The 22,539-nt window shown below is 38.3% G+C and overlaps 1 protein-coding gene and 1 long non-coding RNA gene across 10 annotated transcripts in view; one reads left to right on the top strand and one right to left on the bottom strand.

Annotated features, from left to right (window-relative positions):
* The window catches only part of LOC138751514 (uncharacterized), a 95,990-nt gene extending 93,754 nt beyond the window's left edge, over nt 1-2,236 (bottom strand). For 2 of the 8 annotated variants that reach the window (XR_011350012.1, XR_011350011.1), the window contains exon 1: nt 1,943-2,236. The gene's annotated coding sequence lies outside the window, so the exon portion shown is untranslated. Of the gene's footprint in view, nt 1-1,348; nt 1,395-1,942 lie in introns of those variants that run through there. The other 6 variants (XR_011350016.1, XR_011350013.1, XR_011350017.1 and 3 more) reach the window with 6 other exon arrangements.
* LOC138751515 (uncharacterized) lies at nt 154-18,919 on the top strand. 2 transcript variants are annotated; one of them, XR_011350021.1, is made up of 6 exons: nt 154-229; nt 9,747-9,890; nt 10,527-10,589; nt 12,765-12,906; nt 15,013-15,057; nt 17,893-18,919. It is a non-coding gene; the product is annotated as an uncharacterized lncRNA (long non-coding RNA). The 2 variants fall into 2 exon arrangements; XR_011350020.1 differs by having other exon boundaries at nt 9,747-10,589.
* The last annotated feature ends 3,620 nt before the right edge of the window (nt 18,920-22,539 follow it).

Here is a 22,539-nt window from a genome sequence, read left to right as displayed (position 1 = left end):
TAAAATTTCCTAGTGATAGCTTAGTGCTACTACATTTGTCAAATCTCCAGCAGTAAATTCAGTCCAGTCAAAAAACAAAATCGTCACAGTCCATAATAGTTATTCTCTGATAAGGGGTGAGTCATTTAGGACTGAGCTGAGGTGAAACCTCAGGTTAACATAGCATGAACACAACACTGTTACAGCACCAGTAATCAGGACCAGGGTTCAAATCCTGTGCTGTCTGAAGGTAGTTTGTACATTCTCCCCGTGTCTGCATGGGTTTTACTGGGGGCTCCTGTTTCCTCCCACCTTTCAAAGTATACTGGGGGTTTTAAGTTAATTGGGTCACAAGGGCTCATAAGCTGAAATGGGCCTGTTACTCTGCTATAAGTCTAAATGTTTTAATTTAGATTTAAATTTTTTAAAAAGTTGTATTCCCTCCAGAGAGTTGTGAACTTATCAAACTCCTTGCCATGGAACGTTGTTGAGGGTTGTTTGATATATTTAAAAAGAAGTTGAATGTGGCCCTTATGGTTAAAGGGATTGAGGGATCTGGAGAGAAGGCAGAAATAGGGCACTGAAGTCATAGTATCAGCCATGATCATGTTAAATGGGGGAGCAGGTTTGAAGGCCAGAATTGCCTTCTCCTACTCCTATTTTCTATAATACTTTGATTCTAACCTAAATAATTCACTTTTAATTGGCATTAACATGATGGATCTTCATCTGGAGTTGATAATTTCATGAAGTATAGAAAGGCTGGCTCATTTTCTTTGCATCATTCTAACTTGGTGGCAGCAATACCAACAGTTAACGTATCCTTCCAAAGTTTAGAATATTGGCATCATAGGGCAGGACTTGCATTAATGGAGCTTTTAAATTTGGGAGTAAGCAGAGGATCAGGCATGAAGAGTGTTGTTATCTCAAATGGTTTTGGCTGGAGGATAATGTGTAGAGAGATCAGGGTAGATAAGAGAGGACATTGTGGGATTTGTCAATAAGGCTGTAAATGCTTGCCTAGGAATCACTGCGGATCAGGAAGAAATTAATTGAACTGGACCTTTTACAAGTTAGAACACGGATAGACAATTGGTTAACCAAGAAAAGGTAAAGAATAGGGATAATAGATATTTCTGTTACTAACAATAAGCGGTGAATGGAGCGCCACGGGGATCAGTGCTGGGCTTGCACCTGTTCACAATTGCCTTATATGAGTTCAACAATAATTGATTATTCCAATAGATTCAGATAATCTGAGTTTTCTAGAAATGTGTTTATCCAGTTGATCAAAATGTTACATAGGGAAGGAAATGGTTGACTCCCATCTTTGACTGATATTCATAAAGTTCAATGTAGTGTTCAATACCTAATAGTCATCAATTTTGTAGTGTTCTTTGAGATGTTTCAAATGAGTTGGTTGCAGTACATCCTGTTTGCTACATATCTCATAAAATGAACAAAAAAAAATCAGAACAATTATAAAATTATGTATGACATTTTTTTCTTATAAACAGCCAGATTAATTAATAAACTGTTGCTTTGCAATTGGGTAGAAAGATGTTTACTTTCAGCAGATAATTACTTAATTTTCTTCCATCAGAAAATGAAGTTGTCATTTTGACAAGTTAAATATACATGATCTAACAGTCAAATCTCTGCATACGTTTCTGCAGCATTTTTGTCCAAGTAATTCAATGCACAAAGTTTACCCTTTGGCCTAATTTGTGTCCCAACTTCATTATATCAGTCAGATATAATGGTATTCAACATGGTCAATATAATTACTGTCTGGTTCAGACTCCTGATTCTCTGCAAATAGTTAATATGGATCCCAGAAAGGTCACAAAGATCACAAGCCAACATATCTATCTCAGCTGCTGGGGAAGTTACTTTCCATTAACTATTATGTTCTTTACATTGAACTTGCGTGATTTTTTTCCATTCTGAAGTGTCTCCCTACCTTCCGGGTGGTGGTGTTCATACAGGAATGACCAAAACTCCAAATATTTGTAGCACACCGTGAGTTTAGACAGAATACCTGAAATGAGGTATATAAGGAGGCTGGGCATCCTATTCATTAGCCAGTTGTTCACGGATCGCCTGCAGTTCAGTTTAGAGTGCAGGCTATACTTGAAAATAACTAAGGGTCGAGGAGGTAAAATGTCAGAATGAGAATGAGACCATGTTCTGGGAAATTGGGAATAATTTCCTGGAATGCAGCAGCTGTGTGAAAAACATAAGTGACATTATTTGAACTGCATCATCTGAGCCTGCAGGTACATTAAAATGCAGTACATTATGACAGTGTAAATGAATCAGACTTTGCTAACTGATTAGAAATTGTTTAACTTGCCTTGTTTGCATAACATTTTGTACTCTTTCTAAAAACTGGAGTAGTGCCAGAGTGTAATTTATAGGAGATCTTGTAGACCATGTCCAGAGTCAATATTTGTCCGGATGGCATGTGACTCGTAAAGGAGCCTGGTGATATTCCTGTGAATCTGTCATTCAAGTTCTTCTAGATGAAGAAATGTTGAAACCTACAACTGCAAACATTCTAGGTGGTATGTTCTTCAGCTATACATTCTGTTGATGGTTCATAGAGCTGGCATAGAATGACATGAAGAGAAGAAAGTGGGTGTTAAAGCAAGGGTTGGACATTTATAAAGTATCCTTCTTGAGTGTCAATGCAGTACACCTTCTAGAAAAGAGCATCAAAATTTTTCAGACTCCTGCTGTCTCTTGTGAAAGGTGAAGGTGCTCTAAGGAAACAGGAGATCCAGCAGTCATTGCAGAAAACCCAACTTTTGTTCCGCTTTAGCAGCCACAGCATTTATGCTGTTATCATTGAGATTTCAGTCTATGAATCCCAAGATGTTTACTCATCCATGGTCAATTCATTGAATGTCAAGGCCATACTTCTCTGCCCATTCAATGATCACTGAAAAGACTATACAAAGTGTACCGACTGGTTGCATCACAATCTGGTTTAGGAACTCGAGTGCCCAGGAATGCAGAAAGCTGCAGAAGGTGACAAATCTAGCCAAGTCCATCGAAGGCAGCCAGCATCACACTGGTCACAACCTCTTCTTGCTGCAATCTTCAGGTGGAAAGTACAGAAACCTGAAGTCCAGCACCTCTAGATTCAAGAGTTGCTCCCCCCCTCCCCCCACAGTTATTTGACTCTTGAACTTGCGCGGATTATTCTAAACATAAATTATCCTCGGACTACGGAAAGATCTGTCTGCATCATTGTAACAACACTTTTTTCCTCACACTGTGAATATTATTAATTATCTTTCTTTTATAAATATTCTCCATTTAATTCAATGTATACTATTGTAATTGTTTTAAAGAAAGTACTTGTATAGCTGCAGCATATAAGAATGTTGGTGCATATGTGGATTGTAAAATGTACAATGCACAACAATAAACTTATTATCTTATCTTGCGTCTATGATCGCCCAGTGAAGACATGCTGCTTCAAGTAGACACTGTTGCTGACTGCTACAAAGAAACACATACACTCGCAGTGTGGGAGGTTAAGCTCTGAGATGTATTGAGGCTGGAAAGGCTCCTTTTATACAGTTGAAATTCCCGCCGTTTGTTTCATTGGCTGACATCAGCCTCAAGAATAACAATAGCAGATGGGAACATGTGAATACTCTTCTTCCCCAGCCTGTTATTGATTTGTTAGCTGGGCAGCTTGGCCAGTGCCATTTTAGGGCTGCTGGTCTTGTACTGTTCTAGCTTTCAACTGCGCTGTGTTAAGGGATGTGTTATGGTGTGTTATGCTGCTGTTTATTACTGTGCGTGCCATGCGATGTGCCGGCTCAATCTTTGCGGTGGCAGGCCGCTACAACACTAAGAGTGGAGGTGTTTTGGAAAACAAAGAAGGTTTTCAAAGCTTGCAGGGGGATCTGAACCAGCTGTAAAAATGGGCTGAAAAATGGCAGATGGAATTTAATACAGACAAGTGTGAGGTGTTGCATTTTGGAAGGACAAATCAAGAAAAGACATACACAGTAAATGGTAGGGAACTGAGGAGTGCGGTAGAGTAGAGGGATCTGGGAATACAGATACATAATTCCCTGAAAGTCGTGTCACTGGTGGATAGGGTTGTACAAAGAGCTTTTGGCATATTGCCTTCATAAATCAAAGGATTGAGTACAGGAGTTGGGATGTTATGTTAAAGTTATATAAGACATTGGGGAAGCCAAATTTGGAATATTGTGCGCAGTTTTGGTCATCTAACTACAGGAAAGATATCAATAAAATACAAAGAGCGCAGAGAAGATTTACTAGGATGTTGCCCCGACTTCAGGAACTGAGTTAGAGGTTAGGACTTTATTCCCTAGAGCACACATGTCAAACTCTGGTCCGCGGGCCAAATTTGGCCCGTGATATAATTATATTTGGCCCGCAAGATCATATTAAATATATATTAGAGTTGGCCCGCTGGCCGCCGCGCAAGTATAGCACATGCACAGCAGCAAGCACTACTGTAGTAGTTTTTAGCACTTCCACAGCAGGCACAGCAGTACACCGATATAGTTAACGGGAAAGTTAATTAGATATTCACAGCGGCGCCGATACAATGGACCTGCCGCCTAGCTACAACGGACCCGCCGCCTAGCTACAATGGACCCGCCGCCTAGCTCCAAAGGAACCGCCGCCTAGCTCCAACGGACCCGCCTCCTAGCTACAACGGACCCGCCGCCTAGCTCCATGTGGCTGGACGTGGTGGGTCACCTCCGTGTCTCCTTGAGCTTCATCTGTGGGCGGGTGCTGCTGGTCATCGAACTTTCCGCTGGGGTGGAGGTCGCAGACGAGTTCCACCGCTCTCACGGTATTTCCGGTGAGATGGCAAGATCAGCGGGGACTCTTTGGGTTGTTGGCGGCGGTTGCGGCGGCCGGAGGCGGGGGCGGAGGAGGGAGAGGGGGCTGGGGGGGGGATGCCGCTCGGGCCTGCTGGCTGGGCTGGGGAGGGCTCCCTGCAGACCTCCGCTCCCTGGCATGCTTCTCGGCAACGTGCGATCCTTGGCAGGCAAAATGGACGAGCTGGAACGTCAGGTGGTTGATGACCTTTATGTTAAGAACTGCGGCATTTTTTTTTGTTTATTTAACTTCCCTGGTGCTGTCTGTGGTTGAGTTGCTGCATTAGGTAACCTTGAACTGCTGTCTTTTAATCTCGTTGTATATTTTGTACAATGACAATAAAGCTATTTGAATTGAATTTGAATTGAATCCCAGAATGCTTTGCAAATGCGTTGGCGCCCCCACCTCCTCTGTTTATTTTCATTAACATCTGCGAGGTCCTGTTGCCTAACTCACATCTAATAAACCCCTTACAAAAAATGGCCAAACGAAAGATAGAAAACAGGACCTTTTAAGACAGGTGGGAGGCTCACTATATGTTCATCATTTTAAAAGACAAACCTGTTTGTCTTGTGTGTGGAGCCAGTGTGTCTGCGGTTAAAGAATATAACATAAAACGACACTATGAAACAAAACACCAGGACAGGTATAAGGATCTGAACGAGAAGCAAAAGCTCCAGAAGGTGGAGGAGATGAAAAAAAGTCTGGTTTTACAGCAAACTATGTTCACCAAAGCAGAATCCCAAAGTGAGGCTTCTGTAAAGGCTAGTTTTATTGTGGCCGCAGAGATCGCCAAATCAGCCAGGCCCTTTACGGAGGGAGAGTTTGTTAAAAAATGCCTGCTCAAAGATTGCGATGTCATTTGCCCAGATAAAAAGCAAACGTTTTTAAATGTGAGCCTGAGCAGAAACACCGTGGCTGCGCGTGCTTGTGAGCTTGCTACTAATCTACAAGAACAACTAAAGGAGAAGGGGAAAGATTTTATGGCATACTCACTTGCTGTAGACGAGAGCAGCGACACATCAGATACTGCCCAGCTATCAATATTCATCCGTGGAGTGGACACGAAACTTTCCGTTACAGAGGAACTTTTAGGATTAAAATCCATGCATGGCACAACCACAGGAAAAGAAATCTTCGAGGAGGTGTCCAAATGTCTCAATGAAATGATGCTGCCTTGGGATAAATTTGTGGGACTAACGACAGATGGTGCACCTGCGATGCGTGGTCGGAAAAATGGACTGGTGGGCAGGATTCGGGAGAAGATGCGGGAGAATCATGCAGGTGAGCTTACAGTTTACCACTGCATAATCCACGAGGAAGCCTTGTGTGGCAAAGCCTTGAAAACGGAGTATATTATGAACACTGTAACTCGAGTAGTTAACTTCATAAGAGCCAAAGGTTTAAATCACCGCCAGTTCAAGTCCTTTCTGGAGGAGTTAGGGTCAGAATACGGAGACGTGCCCTATCACACAGAGGTGCGATGGCTTAGCCGAGGAAAAGTACTGAAGAGATGCTTTGAGCTGCGTGAAGAAATATTTCTGTTTATGGAGAGCAAAGGCAAAGATACAAAAGAGCTCAGGGATAAAAAGTTTCAATGTGAACTGGCATCCCTGTGTGACATCGTGAGCCATCTCGATGCACTAAACCTGCAGCTTCAGGGACGAGGGCACATCATTACAGATATGTACAGTGCAGTGAGGGCTTTTAGAACCAAGTTGTGCTTGTGGGAAACTCAGATGCTGCAGGGAAACATGACTCATTTTCTGTGCTGCCAAATTATGAAAGAACAGATCTCACCTGCCGTGTTGCCCAGTGCAGAGTTTGCTGAAAAACTAAGCGTACTTCGTGCGGAGTTTTCCCGACGATTTGCTGACTTTGAAGCCCAGAAATGCAGATTTGAACTACTCAGCAATCCGTTTGCGGTTGACGTGACAAGTGCTCCAACCAACCTCCAAATGGAGCTGATTGAGCTTCAGTGTAATGACACACTCAAGTCAAAGTATGACTCTGTCGGTGCTGTGCAGTTCCCACAGTTCCTTCCCGACGCAGTGCCCCAACTCCGTACACAAGCTGCTCAAATGTTGTCAATGTTCGGCAGCACGTATCTCTGCGAACAACTCTTCTCTTTGATGAAGATAAACAAAACACCACACAGGAGTCGTCTTACTGACGAGCACCTTCATTCAGTCCTGAGGATTTCCTCAGCTCAGAGTCTGACACCAGAGTTTGATGAACTTGCATCTAAGAAGAGATGCCAAGTATCTGGTTTAAACCCAGGTGCATCAGAGTAAATCACAGTGTAGCAAGCTAAGCTTGGATTAATATTTTCTTTGGTCAACTTTGGACTGTTCATAGTTGAAAGATTGGATTTTCATTGAAGCAAGTTGTTATTTTTTTGACTTGTTGGGTTGTGAAAAACAATACATTTAAAAGGAGCTTAAAGGCTAGAGAGAAATATTATTTATTGAATATTTTATTTCTTATTTGTTAATGTTTCTTATGGAAAGAGTTTAACCAAAACTATTATTAAACATTTATTTTAATAAGAAAAAGATTAACATTACATATGTTGAGAGAAAACATGCATATGTTGTTGAAAATTTTCAATAAATATTTAGTTCGACCCTCGACTTAGTCCAAGTTTTTAATTTTGGCCCTCTGTGAATTTGAGTTTGACACCCCTGCCCTAGAGCATAGAAGAATGAGGGGAAATTTGATAGAGGTATTTAAAATTATGAGGGGGATAGATAGAGTAAATGTAGATAGGCTTTTTCCTCTGAGGGTAGGTGAGATACAAACCAGAGGATATGGGTTAAGAATGAAAGGGGAAAAGTTTAGTGGGAACATGAGGGGAAACTTCTTAACATGGAGAGTGGTGGGGATGTGTAACAAGCTTCCAGCTGAAGTGGTAAATGTGGGTTCAATTTTTATATTTAAGAGGAATTTGGACAGGTACATGGATGGGAGAGGTACTATGGACGAGAACGAGGCAAAAAAAAAGTTACGGCATGGGATAAAAGGGCTGAAGAGGTCTTTTTCTGTGCTGTAATGTTCTATGGTTCTATGACAGCCAACCTCATAATGGCCCCCATAAACCTAGTTACAATCTTTTGTCGCCACTATCTTCAGGCACCAGCTACAGAAGGCCAAAGTCCAGTGCCTCTTGCTTCAGAAGCATTTAAAAAAAAATCTGGCTCTTGATCCTCCCCATACTATCCAATACTAAGTATAAACTAGTCCAGGACCACAAAACAAGTATTTTGCATGATTGAAATTTCACTTTTTACTTGCACTAACTCAACTGTGAATATTTATCTATTTATCCTTTTATATTGATTATATTTTTTTTATCATGGCATATCACTGGTAACAGATTTCAGATTTATTGTCAGACATGACATCACATGAGATTCCTTTTTTCTGTGGGCGTGGCCGAATTATGATTCATTGGTAGTGCAAAAAATAAACTGTACACAGTGTAAGCATGTTAAAAAAAATTGTAAACAGATAACAAATGTAAACAAACTGTGTGCAATACAGAGAGAGCAAAGAAAATCAATCAAGTGCGCAAGTAAGAGTCCTTAAATGAGTCTCTGAATGATTTAGAAGACTTTGATGGTGGAGGGGTAGCAGCTGTTCTTGAATCTGGTGGTGCAAGTCTTGTGGCACCTGTACCTCTTTTCTGATGGCACCAGTGAGAACAGAGTGTGTGCTGGGTGGTGAGGGTCTTTGATGATTGCTGTTACCCTCTGACAGCAATCTACCCTGTAGATGTACTCAATAGTGGGAAGGGTTTTGCTTGTAATGTCTTGGGCTGTGTCTACTATATTTTGGAGGGCCTTATGCTCAGGGGTATTTTTGTTCCCATACCAGACCATGATGTAGCCGGTCAATGCACTTTCCACCACACACTTGCAGAAATTTCCCAGGGTTTTGGCGTAATACCAAACAATGTATACTATTGTAATCAGTATATCATGTTTGGCTGCACCAAGTAAGAATTTTTTTTTTTTTAAAATTTTTTATTTTTCACACCATAAATCACATTAGCCACGATATACACTTTTTCTTTTTCACACATTTACAGTGACTTTTTCTCCCCCCCCCCCTCCAAGTAAGAATTTTAGGGCACCTCTACATTGTATTACTTTTTTTGACATTAAACTCATCACTCTTGTTCTGCTTCATACCTAAATCATAAGATCTCCTTACATGATAACATTACCAATGGAAACAAGTCAGTCATTTGGAAGTGCCATGCAAACTGCTGTTTTTCTCACTTCTATTACAGTGTGACATTATAAATAAAAATTCAACTTCATCATTTTGTTTTTAATTCGATGGAGAGTCACCTAAGTAAATGATTTTTTAAAAATCTAATCTACTAGGATTAACTGTAATTACTTCACTCTATTTAATGTATATATTAATGAATTGTAGACTCAGTGATTCACAGATAAGTGGAAAGGGATATTTTCATTGATTCACAAAACAGAGTCTATATGTTGAATTGTACTCGAGAACTTAAAAGAAAAAGATGAAAAGTAAAATGCGAACATGCGAAGTCCAAAAAGGAAACCAGAAGTGCTGGAAATGCAGAACTAATGCATCATTATCAGAAGGGAAGAAGACTCATTAATATCTCACACCTTAAGGCCCGAAACATCAGTAATATACCTTTACCTCCTATTGACTCTGCGAGACTGGCTGAGATCCCCCTGCATTTCCGTGTTTTGACTACAATCACAGAGTCTGCAGAATTCATGTTTCACTCCCAATACCCCAATCCTAATCAATCACTGAATGTTCATACAATAAGTAGCAGATGTGATTCCATCCTATTGTTCCATGTAACAAAACTGATTTTGTGCTTTCTCTTTCAGTTCTTACATGCAGGAATACATTCGCAATTAAAACTGACTGCAAGATTATTGACAAATTTACATTGACCTCTGCATGTTGCTTGGAATCATCTGGGACTCAATGAGTTAATGCAGAAATGTTTTAAAAAAGAGCTGTCATTCTGGGTGAAATACTGCTGTAAAACAATGTTGTTAAAATATGTTGATACTATGTTGTTTTTATGCTATGAAAAAGAAATGTACTCTGACCATCGCTCAGAGGGATAACAGGGTGAGATAAGCTGTTATAATCGGACATATTGCTGTTTATTTCCTGAGCCTGAGGGATTTCTTAAATCATGTACAGTGAGATAAACAGTGCAGCTATCAAATTTGACACAGGTAGTTCTTATTTGAATTTACACAGATTGCAATGTTTTGGTAGACAGACATCGCAGATCAAGATTAAAATCAATAACAAAAAAAAATTAGAACCTATTTTTTGACCTTGTCTGTGTAAGGCCAGCAGCAAAATAGAATTTGTATGGATTTAAAAAGCAAGTGTGACTGGAGCCATCCTATGTGCTGATGGGTTTTCACTTGACTTGAAATCTTTAAAGAACATTGCATTTCATCAGGAAAACACAGAGGATTAGGAAATGAATTATTGTAAAGGATTGTGATCTAATTGCCTGAAGAGTAACCATTAATGCAAGGTTAAACCATTAATTGCCTGCAATCCTGGAGCAAGTTCAGCAGATCAGAAGCAATGCCCTATGGGCTCCTAAACTAACACTGCTGACTTGTACTTTCTTTGTCTAGTTTACTCATGGCTACAATGAATGTTTCGTTATGTTAAATGCTGCGATGGAGCACCTCAAGGTGGTAAGATCACTCATTTTACCCCATCCACTTTAATAAGCTTTCTGTCCACAATTCAGTATATTCTGTAACATGCAAACATGTTAACACATTCTGGTCCTTCTCTTCACTGGAACAATCTTACTTTATAATCCTGCTGTGGATTTTTTATGCTGTTGTAAATTAGATTGAAAGCAGGTAAAACAAATGTCCCATGATGCCTATTTCTAGTACTGTATGTTTTACTATCAAATAGTCTAAATTACAGTCACCTTAAATTGAGCATGTACCCCTGCAGTCCCACACCCATTCTTTATATGGCACTACATATCCTTGGCACGAAAAGGAAGATAAATTTGTGAGCAGTGATGTGGTTATTTAATGGGGAAAAAAAGCTGTGATTTGTACTTTGTATATTTCATGAAGTAAGGTCGACAGCATCGAGTCCACGCTGCTGAAGATCCAGCTGCGCTTGGTGGGTCACGTCTCCAGAATGGAGGACCATCGCCTTCCCAAGATCGTGTTATATGGCGAGCTCTCCACTGGCCACTGTGACAGAGGTGCACCAAAGAAGAGGTACAAGGACTGCCTAAAGAAATCTCTTGGTGCCTGCCACATTGACCACCGCCAGTGGGCTGACATCGCCTCAAACCGTGCATCTTGCCGCCTCACAGTTCGGCAGGCAGCAACCTCCTTTGAAGAAGACCGCAGAGTCCACCTCACTGACAAAATACAAAGGAGGAAAAACCCAACACCCAACCCCAACCAACCAATTTTCCCCTGCAACCGCTGCAACCGTGTCTGCCTGTCCCGCATCAGACTTGTCAGCCACAAACGAGCCTGCAGCTGACGTGGACTTTTACCCCCTCCATAAATCTTCGTCCGCGAAGCCAAGCCAAAGAAATTTCATGAAGTTGGAGCTACAGTTTCACTGAAGATAGTGAATAGACAGTTTCACTGAAGACAGTTAAATTGGGTTGTATTTATGAGTAGAACCATTCCCCTTAAAGTAGCGTACTTGTTCAATCTATCACAGAAATGGAGTATTTGACCCATCATGCCAGTGCTTTTGCCCATCTACACTAATCCTATTTGCCTGCATGGCATTTCCTCCTCTTCCTTGCCTATTCAACGACCTGTCTAAATGATTGTATCTGATTTAACCACCTCCTTTAACAGATATCAACCATTCTCTGTGTAAAATGCTTTCCTCTCAGACTCTCTTCTTCCTCTCAGCTTAAACATGTCCTCTTTTCTTTTGGCTTCATCAGCATGAAGCAGCCAGTTGTATTCTGGGAATCTTAATTTTAGGACTAAAGCTTCAACCAAGCCTGGGCCTCCATATTTGACAGTTGTGAACAGTTTATGCTTGTTTCAGATGCAGCCTTGAGGGCCATTGCGAAGTCTTGAACACATGGGTTGTAGAATGTGTGTTCTCGAGCAAGCTCCTTATTGAATTTGTACAACATATCTATGAATTGCAGTTTTCAAATGAGAAGATCAGCTGAAATGTGCTCTGCGTGTTCAGATAATGCAGTATACTGCACGTTACTACCTACTGAATGTAGTCAAATTTTAAATGGATATGCATTGGCTGTGGCTCAGTCATTAACCATCATGCCATCAAGTGTAGGTTCAAATCCCATTCAAGAGACTTGAGTACACAACTCTGGACCATCATACTTGGCAATACTGAGAGGGCACCATTTTTTAGAGAAAATGTTAATGATGAAATGATGAGTATCTTCCTGGTCAATATTTCTCAATCAATCATCATTTACTTAAAAAAATCATCAAGCTTTATTTTACCCAATTATTACTTGTGGGAGTTTGTTGAATCCAAATTATTTGACCATGGTTGTTACTTTACAACGATAACTACATTTCAAAATGATCTTATTGGCTGTAAAGAACATTTGGATCAACATGGAAAAGGTGTGAAAGATGCTGTTGAAATGTGTGATTTAAAGACTCCATGAAAAGTATTGAATAGCTTTCCAATATCTTTCTCATTTTTAAATTGTTAATTAGTATTTGGAATGCAAAATGGAAAGTAGGAACTGAGAGTGCATCACCTTGCAAATATGGAAGCTAGCAATCCTACTTTTTATTATTGCTTTGAAGAAATATATAAATTATTCATAAGATCAATTAAGGGTAAAAAATCTTCAGTGATAAGTTCGGTTGTTTAAATTTCAGAGCAGCAAGCAATCAAATTAGATTGAGACATCACGTGCAACTGTAGATTGCTCTTGGGTTGGTGATTCTACCAGGAGTCCATGCAGTTTTGGACCTGTCTATTTGGCTACATCACGAGTATCTGGATACAGTCACTATTAGGGTATGTGATTGGCTAATAAGGGAATATGGACCACCCTCTTCTTTTCTCTTTAAATCCATGTCTGACTTTGCCAGTGTTTTGCCCAATTTTTCATTCTTGGTCATCATTTTAAATTACAGATTTGTCTGAATTTTGTAATATGAAATATAATAGGGTGGCATAGTGGTTTGTGCAGCGCTATTACAGTACCCGTGACCTGGATTCAAATCTGATGCTGTTTGTAAGGAGCCTGCATGTTCTCCGTGTGACCTGCATGGGTTTTCTCCGGGTGTTCCAGTTTCCTCCTATCCTCCAAAAATGTACAGGCTTTGTAGGTTAACTGATGTATTTGGGTGGCTTGGACTTGTTGGCCATTGCAACTCTTTAAAAAAAAAGAATATTTGTGAAATGATTTAGCAGTATTTGCACAGAACACAGGAACAGGCCCCTTGGTCCACATGTCTACACTGACCATGATGCCCCAGTTAAACTAAATATTTGATCCTTGAACTTGATATATATCCCTCTATTCCTTGAATATTTCCATATCAGTCTAGAAGCCTTTTAAATGCTGCTGTTTGATCTTCTTCTACCACTACTCCTGTGAGTCTGCTCCAGGCACCTATAATCCTGAGTAAAAAAAAACTTGCCCAGCGCATCTCCTTTACACTCATCACCCAACCCACATCTTAAATGTATAACCTTTAGTTTGAGACATTTTTTTCCTGAAAAACAATAGTGATTGTCCACACAAACAAGGGCTCTCATAATTTTCTAAAGTTCTATCAAGTCTCCCCTCAGCTTTGCACTCCAAGTTTGTCTAAACTCTTCTTTTCGTTAATTCCTTTTAATCCAAGCAACATCTTGGTAAGCATCTTCTGTATCTTGTCCAAAGCTTGCACATCTTTCCTATAGTTGGATGTCCAGAATTACACACAATACATCAAGTGCAGCCCTACTAGTTTTACATAACTGCCTCATGATGTCCTTGTTTTTTTAAACTTAATGCCTTGCCCAATGAAGGCAAGCATATCTTGTAGCTTCTTTACCACCCTATTTATTTGTGAGGTCACTTTCAATGTTTATGGAACTAACTCCTAGATCCCACTGCACATTAATGTTTTTAAATACCTGCCATTAGCTGTAAATGTCCCCCTAACATATGTCTTCCCAAAATGAAGAAGGCCCCTCACACATCCTAATTAAACTCCATCTGCTATTTCTCTGCCCATATCTGTTACTGATTTACATCCTGTCTAATTTTGTTTTAATAGCCTCTACTCTCTCCACAGCTCCACTAATCTTTGCATCATCTACAAACTTACTCACCCACCCATATACTTTTTTTTTAATCCAAGTCATTTATTTTTACCAACACCATGCTGAGCACCACTAGTCACAGGCCTCCAGCCAGACTTCTACCAGTTCTACCATAATTCTCTTCCTATTGCCCAGCTAATTCTGAATTCAAACTATCAATTCAATTTGGATCCCATGCATTCTGGATCAGCCTTTCATGAGAGAACTTGTCAAATGCCTTCTCGTGTCCACGCAGACAATATCCACTGCCTTCCCCTCTTCAATCACCTTTGTCATTTATCCAAACACTCAATCAAATTTATAAGTCGTGACCTGCCCAGCACAAAGACATCTTGACTGTCCTTAAATTGACCAGGTCTTTTCAAATATGCATAAAAAGCATTTTTCTGGATTTTAATTTTGATGGCAAACACTTGTAGATCCATTTAGATATTAGCAGAGAAACTGGAAGAATTCTTTTACTGTCACCATCTTGTGAACCCAAAAACAAACTGACTCTGGGACCAGTAAAAAGATTTAAAAAATAATATTAAGGCAAATAATTTTAACTCGTGTGTGGCCTCAACAATCATCTGTTGCTATTTTGATGGAATGCTTCTCACTCTCTTGATCAGAATTCCTGGCTTCTGCCTCGCTGTCAGTTTTATGCTAAGATTTATTGTTCAATATCGACAACAGGTTTTCCTCTCTGTGTTTTTTGGCTCTCCTACGAGATAGAGTCCCTAGGGTGAAAGTCAATGGTATTTGATGGGATGGGCCTGTTCAGTTCAATGACCCATTCTTATGCTTTTTTGTTTTGTTTTTCAGCCTTGTTTTTTAGAGGCATTCTCTACTTCCTGGCTAAATTACCAGGTAATTATTGAGACTTATGTAGTTATACCTGACTGCTTCTCTTCTTACTTGTAACATTAAAATTAAATTGAAGTTCTTGTTATTTTGCTGTCAATTTAATAGTATTTTGCTATTTTAACTTAGAAGTATGCAGTCCTGAGGGGGGAAAAAAACCCCCAAAAAAGGTAGATATAAAATAGATAGATAAATCTGGAAAATTAGGCTTGCTGTTTGGTTTAAATTAAGAATAAATATAGCTTATTCATAAAATACCCCAACCAGCCAAAAACCATTCAGGCAGTTGCCCAAATGGAGATAAACCAGAAAATGTGCAGATGTGACTGCTCAGCAAGTCATGCAGCGTCCATGGAAAGTAAAAGGCCTGAGTTTCTCCAGCACTTTTGTGTACTGCACTAGGCAGTTACTTTATATTTAAGCTAAACAGTAAAGTCTGCAGGCATGGTGACTTTCTATTAATATATATTTTAATGCTGAGTTTGTTTGATTTTTTTCCCCACAGTGTTACAGTGTACCAAATCTTCATCAATTTCTAAATATTTGTAGGTCCAAAAGATGGGGCATGTTTTACACAAATAGTTGTACAAATAGCCAGGATAATATTTTACTCTGTGAATGAAAGGAAAGGAGAAGTGCACAAAAGTCAATAAAACATAGCTTTTTTTAAAATAATGCCATGCACAGTACAATAACATTTGTGGACACTTCTGCTTGGAATTGTCTGGTTTTCCTCAATAGTACAAAAAAAATATTTAAGCTATTTTAAGTGCTTGGTGAATACCACTGCAGAAATGAATTTGTGAAGTTTAATAAGCTGTAGGAATATTTATATCTTGCTACAGCTGAAGCGTGCAGGATTTTGGAGTGCTTTTTAATCCTTAAGTTTATCTGCTGCTTACCAACACAACTACTCCTTCCATGAACCATGGGGTGAAGTTGAATTAGTTATACTTATTTGTGAGTTACTGCAGGACTTTCTACAGGTGAAATTTAGTTTACTGTTAAGTTAAAACTTTTGAACTGGCTCTTCATTTGTGCACAAAAAAATTAAAATACTTCCCTAAATAAAACAAATAAATACTGGTGAAGAGTAAAGTTAAAAATAAAATGATAAAATCTATAACTTAAAGAAAAAAATGTAATAAAGAGGTAAGAAAAATGAGAGAATAATTAACAATATTTTAAAAGAATGAATATTTATACTGTACTATGGTTAGTTTTTCCAATTCGTGTGCTGCTTCCAATCAAAGGAATAAGTTGTAATTTTACAACCTCATAGTTAACAAGGGAATTTAAAAAAAACATACATCAGTTCTTTCTCCATGTTAGAACTCAGAAAGATTTGAAAATGGAGATAAAACTGGAATGTACCAGTTGAAAGGATGATAGGACTAGATTTTATATAATGTTCAATAGGGAAGAAAATTGCACAATCACTTGGAAAAAGTTAAAAAGTGGGAATAATCAGATATCTTTGTCCAAAGCTTGACATACCCATGAATGAATCACCTCCTTGTGTGTTGTAAGAATCTGTGTTATGATCTATTGTCATTTGCATTAGAAACAACATCTTACTTTTTATAAACAATTATATCCGAGACAAAATTAATTATTTTAATTTAAGTTCCAAATTCAGTTTTATTGTCAGACGACAGACAGGATATCACATACAACTATGAGATTATTTTATCCTGCGGGCGATGCTGAATTTTGACTTATCAGTAGTATTAAAAAAACTAGACTCAAGAAAAAATACATGTACAAAAGAGAGAAACGTAAACAAAGAAAGAAACTCCCTAGCAATACAGAAAATGAATATTCGATAATAAATAATGTGCAAAGTAAGAGACCTTAATCGAGTCTGAGTTTGTTGTTCAGGAGTCTGATGGTGGAGGGGTAGCAACTGTTCCTGAACTTGGTTGTACAAGTCTAGTGGCACACGTATCTCTTTCCTGCTGGCAGCAGTGAGAACATAACATGTGCTAGGTGATGTGGATGCTTGATGATTGCTGCTGTTCTCCGACGGCAGTGTTCCAGGAAGATTTTCTCAATGGTTGAGAGAGTCTTGCCTGTGATGAACTGGGTTGGGTCTATTACCTTTTTCAGGGCTTTCTGCTCCGAGGCATTGCTGCTCTATAACAGACAGTGATGCATCCAGTCAGCACGCTTTCCACTACACCTCCTGAGTAACTAGAGGTGCTGACATGCTGATATTTGAGTGTAGTCATAAGGCATTTCCACGCACACTTTCTTACACTGGATTGATTTAATTACCAAATTTAAATAAATCCCATTATAAATATTTAAATGTGTTGGATTTCATATCAAATCAGAGAGTAACCCCAATTTATGTGGTTGATTAACACTGATTGGAACAAAAGATTTTCTGTGATCCAAACTAGAAAACTTATTTTTGCCTGTGATGGAAAATAATGGAGATAGTATTTTATATTTAATTTAAAAATTGATATATTTTGTACACTGTGTGGAATTTTATCAGGACATTTTTTTTCACCTGTGAGCTTATTGTCTTCAAACATCACCACTAAGTGGCAATATTGAGAAGTCCTGTTCCATGAAAGGGCAGCCCAGGGTTTTTAGAGAAGGGTTTGTCTGCTGATTAATTTTGAATAATGAAGTACAGGCTCAGTTAGGCACTTATTACCCAGAGTATTAGCAAAAGCAGCATATAAAAAAGAAGCTTTGTATGCCTGCCATTTATAGGAGGAGTTGGTTACGGTTCTGGTAAGAAATATGAATGTGTCTGAAATCACCTGGCATTCACTTAGTAATTTCATTTTTTTTAATATTGCCTCATTGCATCCACAAATCTGAAAGTGGGAAACTGAAAGTAACATCGAAAAGGTTCTAAGAGAACATAGCCAGGTGGATGTTGAAAATGAAAAAATTATGAAGATGATGCAAATTTATCAGAAGGAACTTTATTGATATATTATCATCCGGATGTCTCAGTGTGCTTCATGTTGCATTAAAATGACACCGATTGAGATTACCAGAAGGAAGTAGCTTTGAATATGTGATTAGACACAATGATAATAACAAGATTTATAACAAACATGTACATCAAGCTGCAAGAGAAAGAAAATGATGAAATAAGCTATAAACCCAAACAAAAGTGGGAACAAGATCTAAACATAAAGATAAAAAATGAAATACGGGAAAAGCTAAGCTCCGGAACTATGAGAAATATAATAAATATGAGGTTACGCATGATACAATATAATTGGTTACACAGGCTATATATCATGCCCCAAAAGTTAAATAAATGGGACCCAATAGTATCAGATAGATGTTTTCGCTGTAAGAAGGAAACGGGAACAACAGTACATGCAATTTGGGCACGTGAGAAAGTGAAAAAGTTTTGGGAAGATCTAAATCAGGTATTAAATAAAATCACAAAAAGCAACATACCAAAAAATCCAGAGATCTTTCTTCTAAGTAATATAAAAAGTAAAGAATTAGGCCTCAAACTGGATGAAACGCAAAAAAATGATTTATTATGATAGCCTTAGCTGTAGCAAATAAATGTATAATGTCAACTTGGAAATCAGAAGAGAGCCTGAGAGTACATGGAAATGAATAAATGTATTCCATTGGAAAAAAATAACATATAATTAAAAAAATAAAGTCACAGTATTCAAACAAATTTGGGAACCGTACATGGACTACAACAGAGAGGGCCTACTGCCGACCTCCACCCCCTAAAATGATAGAATGAGAAGAAGACGAAATGAGCTGACCCAGTGTGTAAAAGTAGATGACACAATTTTCTTGTTTATTTTCATTGTGTGACGACATTGTTTAATGGGTTTATTGTATTGTATATGTTGAACGTTGAATGGGTTTGGAGGGGGTGGGAAGGAGGGAGGGAAGGGAGGGGGGAAAAGGGGATAAAATGATACTGTGTATATTCAAGAGGGAAATGTTTGTGTTTATTTTGATTAATATGGTTCATAGTGTGAAAAATAAAAAAAAATATTTTTTAAAATGACACCAATTCTGTTTTATGTGTGCGGTGGACATGCCAGGAATTTTGCACACAGGAAAATCCTGTAAGCAAAAATGAAATGATTTTAGGGTGAATTTGTTTTTGATGGGACTGAATGAGGGAGAAATGTTGTCCAGGATATTAAGATAACTCCTTATCCTCTTTCAAGTCTTCAATCTTTTATCCCCACTTGAAACACCAGTCAAGCTGCATGCATAGAACAAAGCTGTAAAAGATTTTCCTGATAGTGTCTGTAATCTGTTGCCAAATTGCTTCCTTTTTGTAATTTGTTATTTTTAATATTACTGTTCCTTTATTCTGTTCTCTCTTGGACAATAGTGCACATTAACAGTATTCCTTTCCAGTCAAGCAAACTAGTTAATGGAATTCAGATCCTTACACATTCCAGAGTTCATGCTTTTCTCCACTTTAGGCTAGCAGGAGGTGCCTTCTATTTCACAAATCACTATGCCAATCATCTTTTTGCAATGAGCACTTTCAAAACTACACTGGAAGAGGGATGATGAAAATAATTACACCAAACAGTTAAAAGACCTGATCACAACGGAAGCACTGTTCAGTGAGAAGCTTAAATACTGAGCCTCTTAACAGAGTAAAAATCTTAATACCAGTTAGTGGTTTGCAAGAATAAGTGATACACCAAATTGGTTTACTTTGCCAAATTCCTAGTATTTGCATAACAGAGGTAGTTTATACTTGAACTGGACTCCACCCTAAATTTATGCTTGAAACAAGCTAATGTTGCTGGTCAAAATGTGCCTCTGCACATTTGTTGCTTCATTTAATACTTTTCTTCGTCAATTTCCAGACCAATATGACAATTTCCAGACAAGCAGGCTCCTGTCTGTCTTATTTTCATTAATGATTAAAAGTGATTTGGAAAGGAAAGTTTACAGTCTTGTATGCATCTGTAATTGTTTGATTTTTGTGATGTGGTTTTTCTGACCTTTTTGGGGGTAAATAACTGTTATGATTCTTTCAGAGTTGTAAGCCTCAAGGTAATATTGCCCAGTGGAAGATACAAGCAGTTTAATCTTCACCAGTCCTTTCCAGAAAAGTGGACTTTTTTTATTGCAATACAATATGATGGACAAGACAAAAAAAAGCTTTTAACTAGACTTTTTATATGGACAGAATAACTATCATTTTATAAATCATAGGGAGCTTTCTTCCCTTTGCACCTCAGTGCACTGGATCATGAGGGAAGTTGGAATAGCAGAACCATTAGGAGCATTCCTGTAAAATGATTCACCTGCTAATTTAGATCTTTCAGTACTTTATCTGATTTAGTGCACCTGGCATAAAATCAGAAGAAACTCTCAACCTATGTATTAAGATGGATAAGACCTTAATGCTAACACGTGGTTCATATTTGAAAGTGTTCCTTCTCCCAGTGCCAGCAGAATCACTTTGACAAGTGTTTAAAAAAAATCTTTACATCAGCTGGAACACAGACAACACGTATAATTCTATCCGCTGCATGTTTTTTTTTAACATCCTATTGCATTTTGAATATAGTTTACATTTCTATCCCTCTATTTTGAATGAAGTGACTCATGCCAGGTACAATTGTTCTCTTATACCTCTCCCAGATGGTAATTATTCATGGCAGTCCTGTCACTTATAAAATATGACCTTTTATGACAATGAATCATAATGGTTTTTTTCTATCATAAGGAATAACACAGTTCAACTGGAACTGACATTCTTGCACAGCAACAAGTAGCAGGATATTTGTTACAAGGCTTCAGATAAATAGTAAGGGTTGGGCTGAATTTTCACCTTATTAGTCTGGGAAGTGATGAAGCCAATTGTGGTCAACATTTTCATTATCTATTCAGTCAGTGACGGGTGTGGATATTGCTAGTCTGTCCATCCTGAACTGAGGAGATAATTAAGATTCATCCACAGTAAGATGGTTAAATTAAAATTAAATTAAAAATTAAAATTAAGATATTGTATGTTGGCCAAATTAGGCAATATAGGTTAAAATCAATAGATTTCCTTCCCAATCTGGTAGTTTGTCAATCAATAGTTTCACAATTGCCTGTTATAAGGTCTTTTTACTTCCAGTTTATCTATTCCTTGAATTTAATTCTTCTTTTGTCATGGGGGTTGTGCAGGGATTTGACGTCAAGTATTCGGATAACTGATTCAGGTTTCCGGCTACTTATTCCAGTTGATAATGATTAGCTCCACATATTAAAACAAATCTGAATTGGCTGGTAGCTTGAATAAGAGGAAAATTAAAGGTCAGGACAGAAAGCAGTGGAATGGAAATAAAATAGGTTGTTTTTTTTGTGCTGGATACCTTTATCAATACTGTAAAATTTGTTAGTGTATTAAAAAATGCAAAATTGGAAATGATCCTGTGAGGGAATTACAACACAAGGTACATTTGTGCACTAAGCTATAAAACATGCTATTTTGGATTGAATGGTATTGTCATGTCATCACCTATTTTAGTATTGCTGTGATATTGATGTTAGCCTGTCCTTTAGTGCCTTTACGATCAATTCATATTCTTTTATTGCTTTTTAAAGGCCAGATGCAAAACAAAGATACCTTTATTTCACATTGCAGCCTTTCCTGAAGCCCAGTCTAAAACAATTGGCAGGGTTATCATTTTCAACTCAAACCACTAAAGGTTCAAAAGACTTGAGCACAAAAATCTGAATAGACATTCCAATGCAGTACTGTATTGAGGGAATTCTATATTTTCAGGGCTGATATTTTTCAGATGAACCATTAGACCTATGCCCTTTTTGCTCTCTCAGGAGGCCAAAAGCTCTATTTCAAAGAACAGCAGGGAGGAAGAAGAAATATCTGGTTATCCCTGAAGTCCAGATGATTATTTACATCTTAATCAATATTGCTTAAAAAACAATTACCTGGTCATTAATCCAAGCAATTTGTGGGATTCTTTTGTATGCAAAATGTGATCCTATGTTTCTTTCATTACAACTATGAGTACATTTCAGAAGCAGTTTGTTTGGCTGTAGTGTGCTTTGGGATGTTCTGTGTTGTGAGAAGAATTACAGAAATGCAAATCTTTCTCCTTGTTTGGGCAGGTCCCTTAACCACTTGCAAGGCTGTGCAGGTTAGAATTTCAGGTGATACAGACTGGCGATATAGGAACATTAGGATCAGGAATTGTGCATTCAGCCCATCTGGCCTACCCCATCATTCAATTTATACACCACAGTACAGGAACAGGCACGTTGGCCCACAATATCTGCTGCAAATATGATGCCAAATTAAACTAAATCTCTGAGCATGATTTATATCCCTCCATTCCCTGCATATTCATGTGCCTCTTGAACAATCCCATTGTGTCTGCTGTAAATATTATCCTTGGCAAAAAAGACTTGCCCTGGATATTTCAGATTTATTGTCAGTGATGCACCATCAATAATCTCAAAAGACTAAAGTTGTGAAACTGATAGGCTTTTATT

Source organism: Narcine bancroftii, chromosome 1, assembly GCF_036971445.1.
Source record: "Narcine bancroftii isolate sNarBan1 chromosome 1, sNarBan1.hap1, whole genome shotgun sequence".
NCBI classification, from domain to species: Eukaryota; Metazoa; Chordata; class Chondrichthyes; order Torpediniformes; family Narcinidae; genus Narcine; species Narcine bancroftii.
This window is presented reverse-complemented; position numbering and strand designations above follow the sequence as displayed.